Raw genomic sequence first — 15,452 nt, forward strand, 5'->3', positions numbered from 1 at the left:
GCTTTATCTTGACTTAGAAAATCAGCTAAAGGAGAATATTGGCTAATATGTTGAATTTGATTCATGATTTCATACATATATGACTCTAATGCCTAATATACATGGGCTAAGTACCTTGAATTTCTCCTTGATGTTCAAAATGATTAAATCAATTTATTTGTTAAATTAAGCTCAAGAGCAAAGGGGAACTAAATCCGACAAAGGAAAGGAAAAGGTGATCGAATAGACGTTGAAATTGTTCGACAACATCCGAGGTAAGTTTTCGAGTAATGGAACTTAGATTATGATTCGATTAGGTCATGACATATAGGTATGACAAATAAACGGTGATATAATGATTCTACTTGAATTATATATTGAGGTGATTAGTTTATACCTATGACGGGTAGCCGAATGTGTATAGAGATCATGTTATAAAGCCAATCAAAATAGTGCTCTTTGTATGTGGCTATTGAGCCGAAATTACTAAGTGTGATAAGTGTCTTGTGTTTGAGCTTTGGTAATGAAAATGAAATATGGATGTGTCATGATTTATTGATATATGTGCATGGTTATTCGAATGATATCCGGGCTAAGTCCTGAAGGCTTTTATGCTAGTGACTATATCTGAGCTAAGATCCGAAGGCATTTGTGTGAGTTTCTATATCCGGGCTAAGACCCGAAGGCATTTGTGCTAGCGACTATATCCGGGCTAAGTCCCGTAGGCATTTATGCTAGTGACCATATCCGGGCTAAGACCCGAAGGCCTTGTGTGAGTGGTTATATCCAGCTAAATCCCGAAGATACTTGGGTTTGGGAATGAGCGATCTTGCTATAATAATTTCAATTAATACGCTAGTAAAATCCCAACGATGAGGTATGTTTCTATGTGCATTGAAATAATTGATTCCTTCTAAATAGTATCCGCTCAATCGATTAACAAGCTTCCGGCTTTTAGTCAAGTTGATTCCTTATGTATGAATATAAGGGTTGGAAATGTGAAGTAGGTAAGATTGTGAGAATATGTGTATATATGAAATTATTCGTTTAATCGTATGAATGCTATACTTCAGTTGTGCATGATTTCATTACTCAAAACTTACTAAGCATTAAATGCTTATTCCGTTTCTTTGATTCTTTGTTTTATAGATTTTGGTTCGTCAGCTATCGGACTTGGGAGTGTCAAAGTCGAAGTCATCCACACTATCAAAGCCCTTTTGGTACTCATTTAGATGAACTCTGAAAATGGCATGTATAGGACAACCCTTTTGTTGTTAGTCAAGTACTTTGGTATTGTATATATTTGGATAGCCATGCGAAAATGGCTTATATATTTTGAGCATAGCGTTATAATCATTTTGTACATATATGGTTATTGAGAGGTGTAGAAAGGCTTGGCAATGATTAGCCATTGGAATGGTTAATCACGATCATATTTTTGTGCTATGTATGTTAAAGGGCTAGTTAAATCATGGAAATTATGAAATAGGTAAAGTCTACCTTAAAAACAGATACCGACAGCAGCAGTGATGTGAATATGAAAAATCACTAAAAATAGTAGGAATAGAATTAAATAATGAATAAATTATGTAATCGAACCTTGATGAACTTATTTTCATATGAAAGTAACAAAACGATCATATGAGCCGTAGTTTATGAGATGTTTAAGTTTTCGTGAAACAGGGCCAGAGCGATTTCTGGATCCCCTGTTCTGACTTTGGAAATTCACTATAAATTAACCAGAGATAATTAGAAGTGATTCCCTATATGTACAGATTCTTTTTCGAGTCTAGTTTCTTTAGAAATAAACGACATAAGTATTGAAGCCCTGTACAGGAAGATATCTAAGTCGTAATACATGAAGGTCAGAGTAGTCGAACCCTGTAATAGGGGAGACTTTAACTAATAAACTGTACTAATTGGCCTGACCAAAAATTCTAGAAAAAAATTTGTAGATGGACATATGAGTCTAGTTTCAGGAAAAATTTACGGAACTTGTTTTCAAGTTTTGGACCTCGAGATATGATTTTTAAGGTGACAGTGATGCAGTTAGCCAGCTTGTCTGAAAATTTTAAATGAACTGTGTTTTACAATGAAATAAGTCTGTTAACACCTCGTGTTCGACTCCGGCAACGGTCTGGGGCTCGGGGCGTTACAGGTATTACCAGACATAGATCATATTCTCATATATATATATTACTAATTAAATAATAAACATAAAGCATACTGCATAAATTATTCATATCTTAAAGTTCAGTCGATTTCATAACAAACATACATCATATTCTCAAGTCAATAAACATATCTCAATGTCTTATATTATACACTTTATAAATACATAATTCAACCTATATATTTATCTCTATAATGGTATTCGAATACCCACATAAAATAAATCAAACATTTTTCCATTTCATAGAAAGCAATTTCATAAATATATTTTTGAATGCAGATTAAGAGTTTAATCATCACTAAGTAATCCTTTATGCATTTGCTATAATATTAAATATTTCATTTTAATACCCTTACACATGTAATTATTGAAACTAATCAAATCAATGCATATATATATATTCAGACTAATCATATATGCGACATTAACAATCTGATGATTAGTTCAAATGTACATTTGGTTCATTATACAATTTGCATTTTTTTCCAAAGTGCTATTCACCAACTTAAACATACTTGCTGAAATATATTCATACCCAAAACACCTATTTAACAAATACTAAGGTTATATAAATCTTAAAAATTATTTTCCAACATCACTGTACCTATATAGCCAATCAATTATTCATAAAACATGCATCTACTTTGCTATTCATCACATCAACTAATTGGCCATTATATTAAACTATATTATACTATTCATACGGCATTTTAGACAGATATTTATATTTATAATACATAACAAGCACTATATTAAGATCAAATATTCTTTTTAAACTCATCACAAATCTATGCACATATGAGCACATCAATTTGGGTCATACTCGAACAATCACACTAAATCATATCATGTCTTTTTCATATACTATGAAACATATCTAAGCATCACTCGTACAACCTACAAAATCATTTATAATCCAAACGTAAATAATTAATTCAATTTCATATACATATAACATAAACTTTTCATATACTTAATCATGCCAACTCTCATGACTATATCATTATCCATATACCAATTATATCATATACTATATAATTATCCGTGTACCAAGTATATCATATACTTATAGTATACATGTTGTTTTCAAAATAGGCTTAAACCATAACCATAATTACACAACCATTAGAAAATATGCCAACCACCTCAGACATATAAACCACAAATTACACCTCCAAAATGAGCTACTTTCATGGCTGATTATGACTCTTAACTAACATATTTCATTTTGAATCATATAATCAGCATCACAAACATATCACCAAAACACAAATCATACATATCATAATATATGCATACCAAAATAAACTCCAACCATATCAAATATAACCGAAATTTGATAAAACCTTAAAATCAAATCTAATAAAATAAACAAGCAATTTTTGCATGGCTAAATATATACACAACTTCAAACTTAGCCAAATATAATCTAGCCTATACATGCTATGGAATCAATTTCAAAACTTATAAAATACCAAAAACAGTCGATAGTGTGATGGACTTTCCTGATGATCCCCGAGCTCATAACTAATCTCCAAAATCTATGAAACAGGTTCAAATATGAACACATAGAGTAAGCTATCATAGCTTAGTAAGTCATAAGCAAATAAACAACTTAATGACATAATCAACTCATTTAAACCAAACCAAATTATACTATCATAGTCACATTTAATCTCAAGCTTACAATTTCATGTATAACATATACATTCACATAGAAACTTTATCATGACCTAATGTAAATATATATATTAACAAAGTATCATTCAATTTCAAAGCCAAAGTATCATTATATAACCAAGTACACTTACACTCATATACATATACTTATGAATCAAAATATAACATCACATTCATATTCATAGAATATGACCAAATATACTACACAAACGCACATTTGTTTACATTAGTAACTTGTATAGTTTGCATCACATATTAAATAGCCAACTTACCTTATTTTCAAATAGGTAATCAAGTAATTCATACCTGATCGTTTTAGCTTGTTTTACACATTTGATCACAACTTATCATTTCTCGTTGAACCATTCGAAATTGAATAGGATACTCAGTTAATCACACATATCGTACAATGCCAATGTCCCAGACGTGGTCTTACATGTAATCACATATCGATGCCACTGTCCCAGACAGGGTCTTACTGCACACATAAATCGGAGTCACATATCGATGCCAACATAAAATGTGGTCTTACTCGCACACGTTTATCGGAGTCACATATCGATGCCATGGTCTTACTTGCACATCACATATCGAAATCCTATCTCATGAAACATGTGTCCTAGTTATTCCTAAGGTTCACACGAGGCTTCCGGATGTCGTAACTCGGTTGAATCGAACTCGTACACATAGATTCCAAGCTTATACATATTCAGTTTCCACATATATATTATCACATTATACATTTAAGCTTATATAGTTCGTATCTAATCAAATAAATAATATCTATTAGCTTATAAACTTATCTCGGACAATAGTAATTAGAACGGGACGACTAATCGACAAATTTGGCTTTTCCCCGATCTAAATCCGATTTCTTTGTTTCTTGATCTAAACATATTCAAATTAAACTTATTCAAACATATTTTCACTCAATTCAGTCCAAAAACACATAAAGGGGCAAATTACCATTTTACCCTTGACATTTTACACTTTTTACAATTTAGTCCAAATTGCACAAAACACAAAACATGCAAAATTTGCGCATACCATACTTAGGCCGAATACTACCCATGTTCATACAAGTACATACATTTCATTTATTTCACATTTTAGTCCCAATTTATTATTTTTGCAATTTAGCCCTAATTACTCAATTTCATCAAAAATTCCAATACAAAACATATTAATCCAAAACATATCTTTCATAATTCATCAACTAACATCACAAAGCTCAATTATTCATCAATGGCATAACTCAAAATATTCACCAAAATTAGAAATTCAAGGATGGGCTTTGTACATTACACTGCAACAATATCAAAAATGTAAAAATTATCAAATACTGAGCTAGTTACATACCTTAATCAAGCTCAACAATGGCCGAAACATTGAAAACCTTTTTCTTTCTCTTTTATTTTCATATTCGGTCATGAATAAGGAAAGACAAATGCATGATAACTTTATTATATGTTTATTATAATAACATGTTTATTATTTTACATATTTAACCTTTAAATTAAAATTCCTAAACCATTATAAGCCATGGTTATAACCGTCCATCACTTTAACAATGGTTATATTGCATAATAAATACCTTAAATTAAAAAGACAACAACAATTCAACCCTTTCACATTTAACCATCAAAATTTCATTTTATACAGTTAAGCCCTTTTTATTGAATCGACACTCAAACTACAAAATTAAACACGAAAATTTCACAGATATAAATTCACACATAATAAACACAAAAAAATAATTTTAAAATATTTTTCTTTCTCAAATTCGTGGTCCCAAAACCATCGTTTCGAATAGGGTCTAAATCGAGTTGTTACAATTATCAATATGTAAAACACATATAAACTTGACTAAAGTTTCTTATACTCTCATAGCATATTAGCCATTTTCGCATGGCTTAATATATACATAACTCCGATCTTAACAAAATATAACCTGGCTTATACATGCCATAGGTTCGAGTTTAACTTATCAATAGGTTCAAGTTTAACTTATCAAATACCAAAAACAGTCGATAGTGTGATGAACTTTGCTGACGATCCTTGATCTCGTAACTAATCTCCAAGATCTATAAAACAAAAGCAAACATACACACAGAGAGTAAGCTATCATAGCTTATTAAGTCATAAGCAAATAAACAACTCAATAACAAAATCAACTCATTTAAACCAAACCAAACTATACTATCATAATCATATTAAATCTCAAACTTAAGATTTCATGTATATCATATACTTTCAGATATAAACTTATTCATAGCCAAATGTACATATATATATAACAAAGTATCTTTCAATTTCAAAGCCAATATATTATTATGACCAAGTACACTTATACACATACTCATGAATCAGATATAACATTACATGCATAAACATAGCATATGGCCGAATATACCTCACAAATGCACATATGTTCACATTAGTAACCTATAAAATTTGTGTCACATATCTAATGGTCAACTTGCCTTATTTTCAAATAGGTAATCAACTAACTCATACCTGATCGTTTTAGCTCATTTTACACCTTCGATCACAACTTATCATTGCCCGTTGAACTATTCAAAATGGAATAGGATACTCGGATAGTCACATATGTCGTACAATGCCAACATCTCAGATGTGGTTTGATACGTGATATTCGTGACAGGTTTTAAATATTTATAATGAATCGTTCTTAAAACTAACTATTATCACGATGAAGGCAAGTGTACCTATCGTACAGTAGTATAGCTTTAGCAAGACTGGATTGTCAAACCCAAAGGAACTAAAAGTACTAGTAATGACTGCCTTTTTATTATCTAGCTTAAGAATAATGGGGTTTGTTTTAACTAACTAATTAACTAAATTAAGAACTCACAGAAAATAGAATTGGGGAATTACTTTTGGAAAACTCGATTGATTGAGACAATACCTAAGGAAAAATCCACCTAGACTTCACTTGCTATTTGACTCTGAATCGGACAATTTATTCATTTAACTTAATCCGTAGAAATCCTAAGTTATATTATTATCTCTCTCGAGACTAACAACATCTAACCCTAGGTTGAATAATTGAAATCTCTTTCTTATTAACTCCCTAGGGTTGCATTAACTCGATCTATGGATCTCTTTATTAGGTTTCACCCTAATCCGATAAAATCTTGTCACCCTATCTCTAGGCGTGCAACCAACTCCGCTTAATTATGACAAATTTACTCTTAGACATGGTTTATTCCTCCTCTGAATAAGAGCTTAACTTGAATCAATATCCTAGAATATCAAAACAACAATTAAGAGCACATAATTAAGAATAAGTTAAATATTTATCATACAATTCAGGTAGTAATAACAAGATATATCTTAGGTTTCATTCCTCTTAGGTATTTAGGGGTTTTAGTTCATAACTAAAAAGGTAAACATCTCAGAAGAATAATGAATACAAAACATAAAGAAAAACCCAAAACTCCTGAAGGGAAATTGAGGGGAGATCTTCAGTCTTGATGATGAATCTGACTTCTAAGATGGATCAATCAGCTTTCCTTGAGCAATTCCCTGCTTCCCTCTCTGTGTGTGTTTATCCTCCTCCTCTAGGGTGTATTTATAGGCTTTAGAATGCCTAAGAACCCTAAAAATTGGCCTTTTCTCAATTGGACTAAACTTGGGCTCGGTAGGAACACGCCCGTGTGCGATTACTTAAGGCCGTGGTCAAGCCTGTTAAATAGGCAAGGGCGTGTGGTCCACCCGTGTGAGTCGTGCTTCGATTCTGCCAAATTGACATAGCTGTGTGGTCTGCCTGTGTGAGGAGGTCTAGGCCGTGTAGATTTCGTACATTAGCCCATTTTCTCCTTTTTTGGCCCATTTCTCGGTCCTTTCACTCTTCTATGCTCACCTAAGTATAAAACATGAAATTAAGGCATTAGGAGCATCGAATTCACCAATTTTAAGGAAAAATCATCCATAAAATGTGCTAAGCATGGGATAGAAATATGAATAAATTACGGTTTGTCAAATACCCCCACACTTAAGCATTTGCTTGTCCTCAAGCAAAATCCTCAACTCATAATTAAAATAAATTCTTCTCAACTTATAATTCCTATTGATAATATCTCAAAATAATCCATAGGTAATCATACATTAAAAATTCAACTGAAAGAACATCAAAGTTTCAAACATTCCAAGTTGAACATTTTATCATGAAAACATAGGTGTCTTCCCTCATTTAAGTAACTACCTTTGATTCAAAATATCACAGAGTTTCACATCCTCACTAAAGATTCACCCAAATCACTTAAGGTGTTTAAGGACAATAAATGAAGCACTTAACAGTCAATAGTGAAGAGTCATTACCATAGGCTTGCATGAAAATCAAATCTCCACCACTATAAATTGAGATGAAACATCAATCAAAAGGTCTTTAGAGGGTTGTAACGTGGCTTTGGTTAGAGGGTGTGGTCACAAACGGAAAGAAAGGGTTAGAATCGAGATTGAATTGAAAAATTGCCTAACTAGAAAAATGACTAGTCATCAATTGTGTACAACAGAGCTTTTTCTTAGAATATGGAATTTAACTTCTTTAGCTCAGAAGATCACCACTACTAATATGTATACATGTATTTCTTTTTGTCTTAAAACAAGTCAAATTACAAAATAGAATAAAACATAGCTAAGCAATTATTCCAACTCAAATCTCGACAAAAATAGGGATCAAATTAATTTATGGGATTTCAACAATAATGAGTTATGGGTTAATATTAAGGGTAAATCAATGAATGGGTTGCTAGGCTCAAGGGGGTTCACTAAGGGTTAATTGTAAAGGTAGGCTTTTATGGAGTGAGTCGGTTAAACCTAAGTGCCTTTATCATTTTGACATATCAAATCAAATGGTATGGTCTTGACATGCATAATCAAGCAAGTTCTAGAATAATAATTCAATACTAACGCACTCATAATGAAAGTGAATATGAAAGGCATAATAGATGCTCTAAAGGCTCAAGATCTCACAAAAATTATGGCTTTTTTATGTTTAAACTTGTGAATTCCAACTCAAGATAATACCTAAACTTAGGGAAACAACCTAAAAGTTTTTAATACTTCAAAAATCAACTTATCATGCTTGATTCCCTAATGTCTTAAAGTTTAAATAATCAATGCATAAATGCCTATGTTTTAATTCAAGATATATCAATAAAAGTCATAAATCAATCAAAATTTATCCTAAACATGATATGAGAGCTTTTCAAGAGAATAAGGCAATCATTCAGGGATTTTTCTAATAGTGAAATGAATAACACCCCATACTTAAGATGTACATTGCCTTTAATGTACAAAGATAGATATATAGAAAAGAATATAAATATAAGATAGGGAGAGAAGTGAAACTTCCTGAGTGATGAATTAATTTCCTTGAACTGGAGTTTTGGAGAATAATCGGCGTGAGGGTGGAGGAGGATACTCCGACGGTGGTAGAGGTTCATTAGTCTATAAGTCCTGCACCAAAAGAATATTATATCTGGTGGTAGCTATGGTCGTGGTTGAGCAGGACATGGTAGTCGTGGAGAACCTTTCCCAGTAGAATTTCAAGTTCCTAAGTAATAGTGAGCTTTGGAGCTCTTTATAACTGTGATAGAATCAAGATTTCTTTTAGGAAATATATAAGGAAGAGTAAGTATATGAAGTAGCTAAAATTGAAAATTGTAAAATAATAATTATAAGTACTAATAAAAATAAGGTGAAAGAAAAATAAAAAGTAGTCTTAAAATAAAATAAAAGTAAAAACATAAAACATTGAGGTGTTGAAAAATCTGCTGTAGAGTAGCATCAATGTTATCGAAGCACTGAAAACACTGTTGCTCGAACCGGGTAAGACGTTCAGAGATATCAGCGTATGAAGCTACCTAATGAACTGGACAAGAAGAAGGTGGTGGCTGAGACGGTGGGTCCTCGAGATGTGGAGGGACATCATCAGTAATGTCCTCGGGGCCTCTTCCTCGGTGGATTGGGAGAGATGGTACTGAGGAGGGTAGGTGCCACATCGTTTCTTGATCATCCTCATACTTAGCATGCTCGAGATGCCCTATAGGGAGATCTAGACCATGAGAGTGAGGGATGATAATTGGGCTGCTGTGTTGAGGAGCCCGAAGTGCCAAACCAACCGCATCAAATAGGGCCTAATGGAGATGACCACCTTCCTATGCCACTCCGTCTGATGTTGAATGGCGAGGGAAATGAAATAAGTAAGGTCTATAACGTACCCGTGTGACATACACCATATAAAGTAGGTGTCGTGAGTGTTGACGACGCTAGGGCTCTCTCCTATTCTTGTTAACGTGTGAGCCAAAATGGTGTGTAAGTACCTCAGAGATGGAGGGAGAGCCGATGCCTTGGAGTGGCTAGGATTGTAGGAGGCAGCGCTTGGGGCGAGGGCATTCCAACTCCATGAACTCCTCAATGTAAAGGCCCGTGTAGCTTCAACTGGTAGACTAGACCCCTGAGGCGAAATTGCATTGTCCCTAGGTCATCAAAGCGGACCATCACGGTCTGAAGATGGAACGTTGAGCAAAGTTCCATCGTGAGTTCAAGATATATCGGCTCGACAATCTCAAAAAAAAGCCCCTAAGGATCGATGGTGAGGAGGGCCCGAATTGCATCCGCGAGTTGGACTTATTCTAGCATGGCCTAATCTATACAGCAACCCACTTCCAAGGGTCGGGCCTGTAGAATCTGGAAAAGTTCTTCTTGGGGCCCAATAGGAAACTGTAGGAAAGGGTGACGAATTTCCGCGGTAGGACCCGAGCAAGATGACGCTCCCTTCCTTTTCTTCGAAGTAGGGACGGCGGCTTTCTTTCCTCGTGAAGATAACATGGTGTACCTGTAATGGAAATTGAAGTGGAATGTGAATACTTTCCATGGGGCTTACATATTAATGTCTGCTATAACAGCCAAAGTAAATGTTCTAAATAACCCTATAAGAATAAGTAATGGAGATATCTAAAGAATGAATTTGTGTGAGGTTAATAGCATGAAACCCACAGAAACAATAACCATGAATGAATGTAGCTTAATATACTGACCAAAACAAAACAAAACTTAAAATATATATACACATTTATCTACTATTCTAACTATGAATGTATACGTAAAATAGTCAGATGGAGCATGGGCGTGGCAGGAGGCCGTGTGAATCTGCAGCGACTAAGGTTAGGGATTTTGGTTGAGGGAGATGATGAATAGTGAAGGGTATTTATAGATTTTGGGACACACTGCGTGATTCGTGAATTTTGAAATTGGGCGCGTCTGACAATTTCCCTACGCCCGTGTACCTTGGGCGTGTTGGTGCACACGGCCGTGTCGCACGGTTGTGTCTATCTTTGTTCGCTTCTCCTTGTTTTGGTAGGTTCGCCTACGATTGCTTGGCACGGGTGTGTCACACGCCCGTGTTAATTTGACAGGTTTGGCCACGATTTTTAGGCACGGGCGTGTCGCACGCTCGTGTTGTTTTGGCAGGTTCACCCACGGCCATGTCACACGGCCGTGGTGATTTATCGTAGCCCGTGTTGGGGAAATCTTTGCCCTATTTTCAAACAGCCTAAGCCACGCCCGTGTGCTTGGCCATGTCTGTGTGGTAAACCTGTATTCAAGAGCTTCGTTAGTAAGTTAGGTGTTAAACACTAAATTTTAAAGAAGTTAATACAGTTAGTGCTCAGGTTGGCTCTCGAAAAGCGCTTATTTATAGTCTAAGCTCGAGTTCCCTCTCCATTGAATGGTCATGGTGGTTCGAGGAGTTTATACTCCTCATTCCTTCTATGAATCTCATCAAAATAAGGTTTTAGACGGGTATTGTTTACCTTAAAAGTGATGAACTTGGGATGACTTACCTCGACTGTACTGAATGGGAAAATGCTAACTACCGTAAGAGGAATTTCTTCATTTAGTTTCGTAGTGACAATGTGATGATCTACGGCATCTAATAAAACTTTATCTCCAACCTTAAGTTGATTTGGAAAGGTATTGAGCTTGTTCTGGCATAGTTTTGATTTATCGTGTGTTCTCGATTTATGTGTCCATCATTCATCTAGCTCCTCGATTTGTAGCTTTTGTTCTTAATGAATAGGTCCTCTACTATTGCTTAAAAATGGCTCATGTACTTTCTTCAAACTCATTTCCTGCAAAGTAGGTTGCACCATATTGTCAGTTTTAGTAGAACGGCTTAGACAATCACCTTTAATTTTCGATGTGTTGTCAGAATTGTAAGCTTGAAGGGTGATTGTTTCGTCTCCCACACGAAGTGTGAGCTCACCTATGCCAACATCAATAATCGTTCTAGCAGTTTCTAAAAAGGGCTTTCCTAAAACCAAAAGAGTGTTGCTGTCCTCCTCTATGTCTAGAACAACGAAGTCAACGGGAAATATAAATTTATCAATTTTAACTAGCACATCTTCAATAATACCGCTAGGAAATCTTATAGTTTTATCTACTAATTGAATGCTCATCCTAGCCTGTTTGGGTTTCCCAAGACCTAGTTGTTTAAACATTTTCTAAGGCATGACGTTAATACTAGCCCCTAAATCAGCTAATGCATTTTTAACATCTAAACTGTCAATTAAGCAAGGAATCGTAAAACTCCCTGGACCTGTTAGTTTGTTGGGTAGTTTATTCTATAGAATAGCTGAGAAAAATACGTTTAGCTTCACATGTGAAGCCTCATCCAACTTCCGATTTGCTAAAAGCTCTTTTAAAAATTTTATTGCGTTTGGCATCTGCGATAGAGCTTCAATAAATGGTAAGTTAATATGTAATTTTTTTAAGAGTTTAAGGAATTTACCAAATTGTTCATCTGAGCGATCTTTCCTTGTCGCATTAGGGTATGGCACACAAGGTTTGTATTTTGTACTTATCGGTTTCTGCTTATTATGGTCTACCTCACCTTTACCTTTGCTTATCTCAGTTTCTTACCTTGGTCCTGGTTCAGGTGTGACTAACCCTTCCTCATCTTGACTAGTAATCGCATTGAGTTGCTCCCATGGGTTAGATTCTGTGTTCCTTGGCAAGCTACCCTGTGGTCGTTCAGAAATCAACTTGGCAAGCTGTCCAATTTGAGTTTCGAGCCCTTGGATTGATACTTGTTGATTCTTAAGTGTTGTCTCAGTATTCTAAAAACGAGGTTCTGACACCAATATAAACTTTGGGACCATCTCTTCAAGGTTTGGCTTCTTTTCCTGTTTGTAGGGTGGTTGTTGAAAACCCAGAAGATGCTGTGGCCTTTGATTTCCTTGATCGCCCCATGAGAAATTGGGATGGTTCCTCCAACCTGCATTATAGGTGTTACTATATGGGTTATTTTGGTATCTAGAGGTATTGTTACCCATATATTGGACTTGTTCCTCCTCAATGCTAGGGTTGAAGGGTTGATATTCTGTGCATGCTCCTCCTCCATTTAAATCGCACCTCATCACTGGATGTACCTCAGTAGAACCACACAAACCATCAATCTTTTTATTTAAGAGTTCTACTTGGTTAGATAGCATAGTAACCGCGTTGAGGTTGAAAACACAGGCTGCTTTCATCGGCTTTGTTCTCATAACTTGCCACTGATAGTTATTCAATGACATCTCCTCAATAAATTCGTAAGCCGTGTCAGGTGTCTTATTATTGATAATTCCTCTAGCGGCTGCATCAATCATCTACCGAGTCGAAGGATTCAGGCCATTATGGAACGTTTGAACCTGTAGCAAAAGCGGTAACCCATGCTAAGGGCATCTTCTTAAAAGGTCCTTGTATTTCTCCCATGCATCGTAGAGTGTTTCTAAATCCATCTGCACAAAAGAAGAGATATAATTATGTAATTTGGCTAGTTTAGCCGGTGGAAAATATTTTAATAAAAAATTTTCGGTCATTTGTTCCCAAGTAGTGATTGACCCTCGTGGTAATGAGTTCAACCATTGTTTAGCCTTATTTCTTAGCGAAAAGGGAAACAACTGAAGGCGAATGACATCATCAGAAATGCCATTAATTTTGAAGGTATCACAAAATTCTAGGAAATTTGCCAAGTGAGCGTTGGGATCCTCGTCCTGCAAACCATCAAACTGAACAAACTGTTGTATCATTTGAATTGGGTTAGGTTTCAGTTCAAAATTATTTGCAGCAATAGCAAGTCTAACTATACTTGACTCAGTTCTTGTTAAATTAGGTTTAGCATAATCATACATAGTGCGCGGAGCAGGATTTTGATTAACAGCAATTGCAAGAGGTAGCAAATTTTCTTGTTTTCAGCCATCTCCTCGGTTGTGGTTTGAATATCGTCCTCTTGCTCATTCTCTGTGTATCTTAAGCTTCGCCTTATTTCTCTTTCGTTTCCGTGAACTGTGCGATCGATCTCACTATCAAAAAGTAATGGTCCTGATGGGTTTCTTCTAGTCATAAACTATAAGAACCTGCCAGAAAAAGGGAAAAGAAAGAATTAGTAATAAAAATTAGAATAAAATTTAAATTGCAGTAAAAGTAAATGGCTAAAGTAATAAAAATTGAGTGTTCCTAATATCTTCGTTCCCTGGCAACGGTGCCAAAACTTGATACGTAATATTCGTGATAGGTTTTAAATATTTATAATGAATCATTCTTAAAACTAACTATTATCATGATAAAGGCAAGTGTACCTATCGTACAGTAGTATAGCTTTAGCAAGACCGGATTGTTGAACCCAAAGGAACTAAAAGTACTAGTAATGACTGTCTTTTAATTATCTAGCGTAAGAATAATGGGGTTTGTTTTGACTAGCTAATTAACTAAACTAAGAATTCACAGAAAATAGAATTAGGGAATTACTTTTGGAAAACTCGATTGATTGAGACAATACCTAAGGAAAAATCCACCTAGACTTCACTTGTTATTTGACTCTGAATCGGACGATTTATTCATTTGACTTGATCCGTAAAAATCCCTAAGTTATATTATTATCTCTCTTGACACTAACAACGTCTAACCCGAGGTTGAATAATTGAAATCTCTTTCTAATTAACTCTCTAGGGTTGCATTAACTCAATCTATGGATCCCCTTATTAGGTTTCACCCTAATCTGGCAGAATCTTGTCACCCTATCTCTAGGCGCACAACCAACTCCATTTAATTATGACAAATGTACTCTTTGACAGGGTCTATTCCTTCTCTGAATAAGAGCTTAACTTGAATCAATATCCTAGAATATCAAAACAAGAATTAAGAACACATAATTAAGAGCAAGGCAAATATTTATCATACAATTCAGATAATAATAACAAGATCTATCTTAGGTTTCATTCCCCTTAGGTATTTAGGGGTTTTAGTTCATAACTAAAAGGTAAACATCTCAGAAGAATAATGAATACAAAACATAAAGAAAAACCCAAAACTCTTGAAGAGAAATTTTGGGGAGATCTTCAGTCTTGATGATGAATCCGGCTTTTGAGATGGATTAATCAGCTTTCCTTGAGCAGTTCCCTACTTCCCTCTCTGTGTGTGTTTTTGCTCCTCATTTAGGGTGTATTTATAGGCTTTAGAATGCCTAAGAACCCTCAGAAATGGCCTTTTTCGAATTGGACTAAACTTGGACTCGGTAGGAACAGGCCCGTGTGACACGCCCATGTGCAAT

The 15,452-nt window shown here is 34.9% G+C and overlaps 1 non-coding gene across 1 annotated transcript; it reads left to right on the plus strand.

Moving 5' to 3' along the window:
* The first annotated feature begins 13,567 nt into the window (after nucleotides 1-13,567).
* LOC128290704 (small nucleolar RNA R71) lies at nucleotides 13,568-13,673 on the plus strand. The gene has a single exon (XR_008280492.1). It is a non-coding gene; the product is annotated as a small nucleolar RNA R71 (small nucleolar RNA).
* The last annotated feature ends 1,779 nt before the right edge of the window (nucleotides 13,674-15,452 follow it).

This window comes from Gossypium arboreum, chromosome 3 (genome assembly GCF_025698485.1).
Source record: "Gossypium arboreum isolate Shixiya-1 chromosome 3, ASM2569848v2, whole genome shotgun sequence".
NCBI classification, from domain to species: Eukaryota; Viridiplantae; Streptophyta; class Magnoliopsida; order Malvales; family Malvaceae; genus Gossypium; species Gossypium arboreum.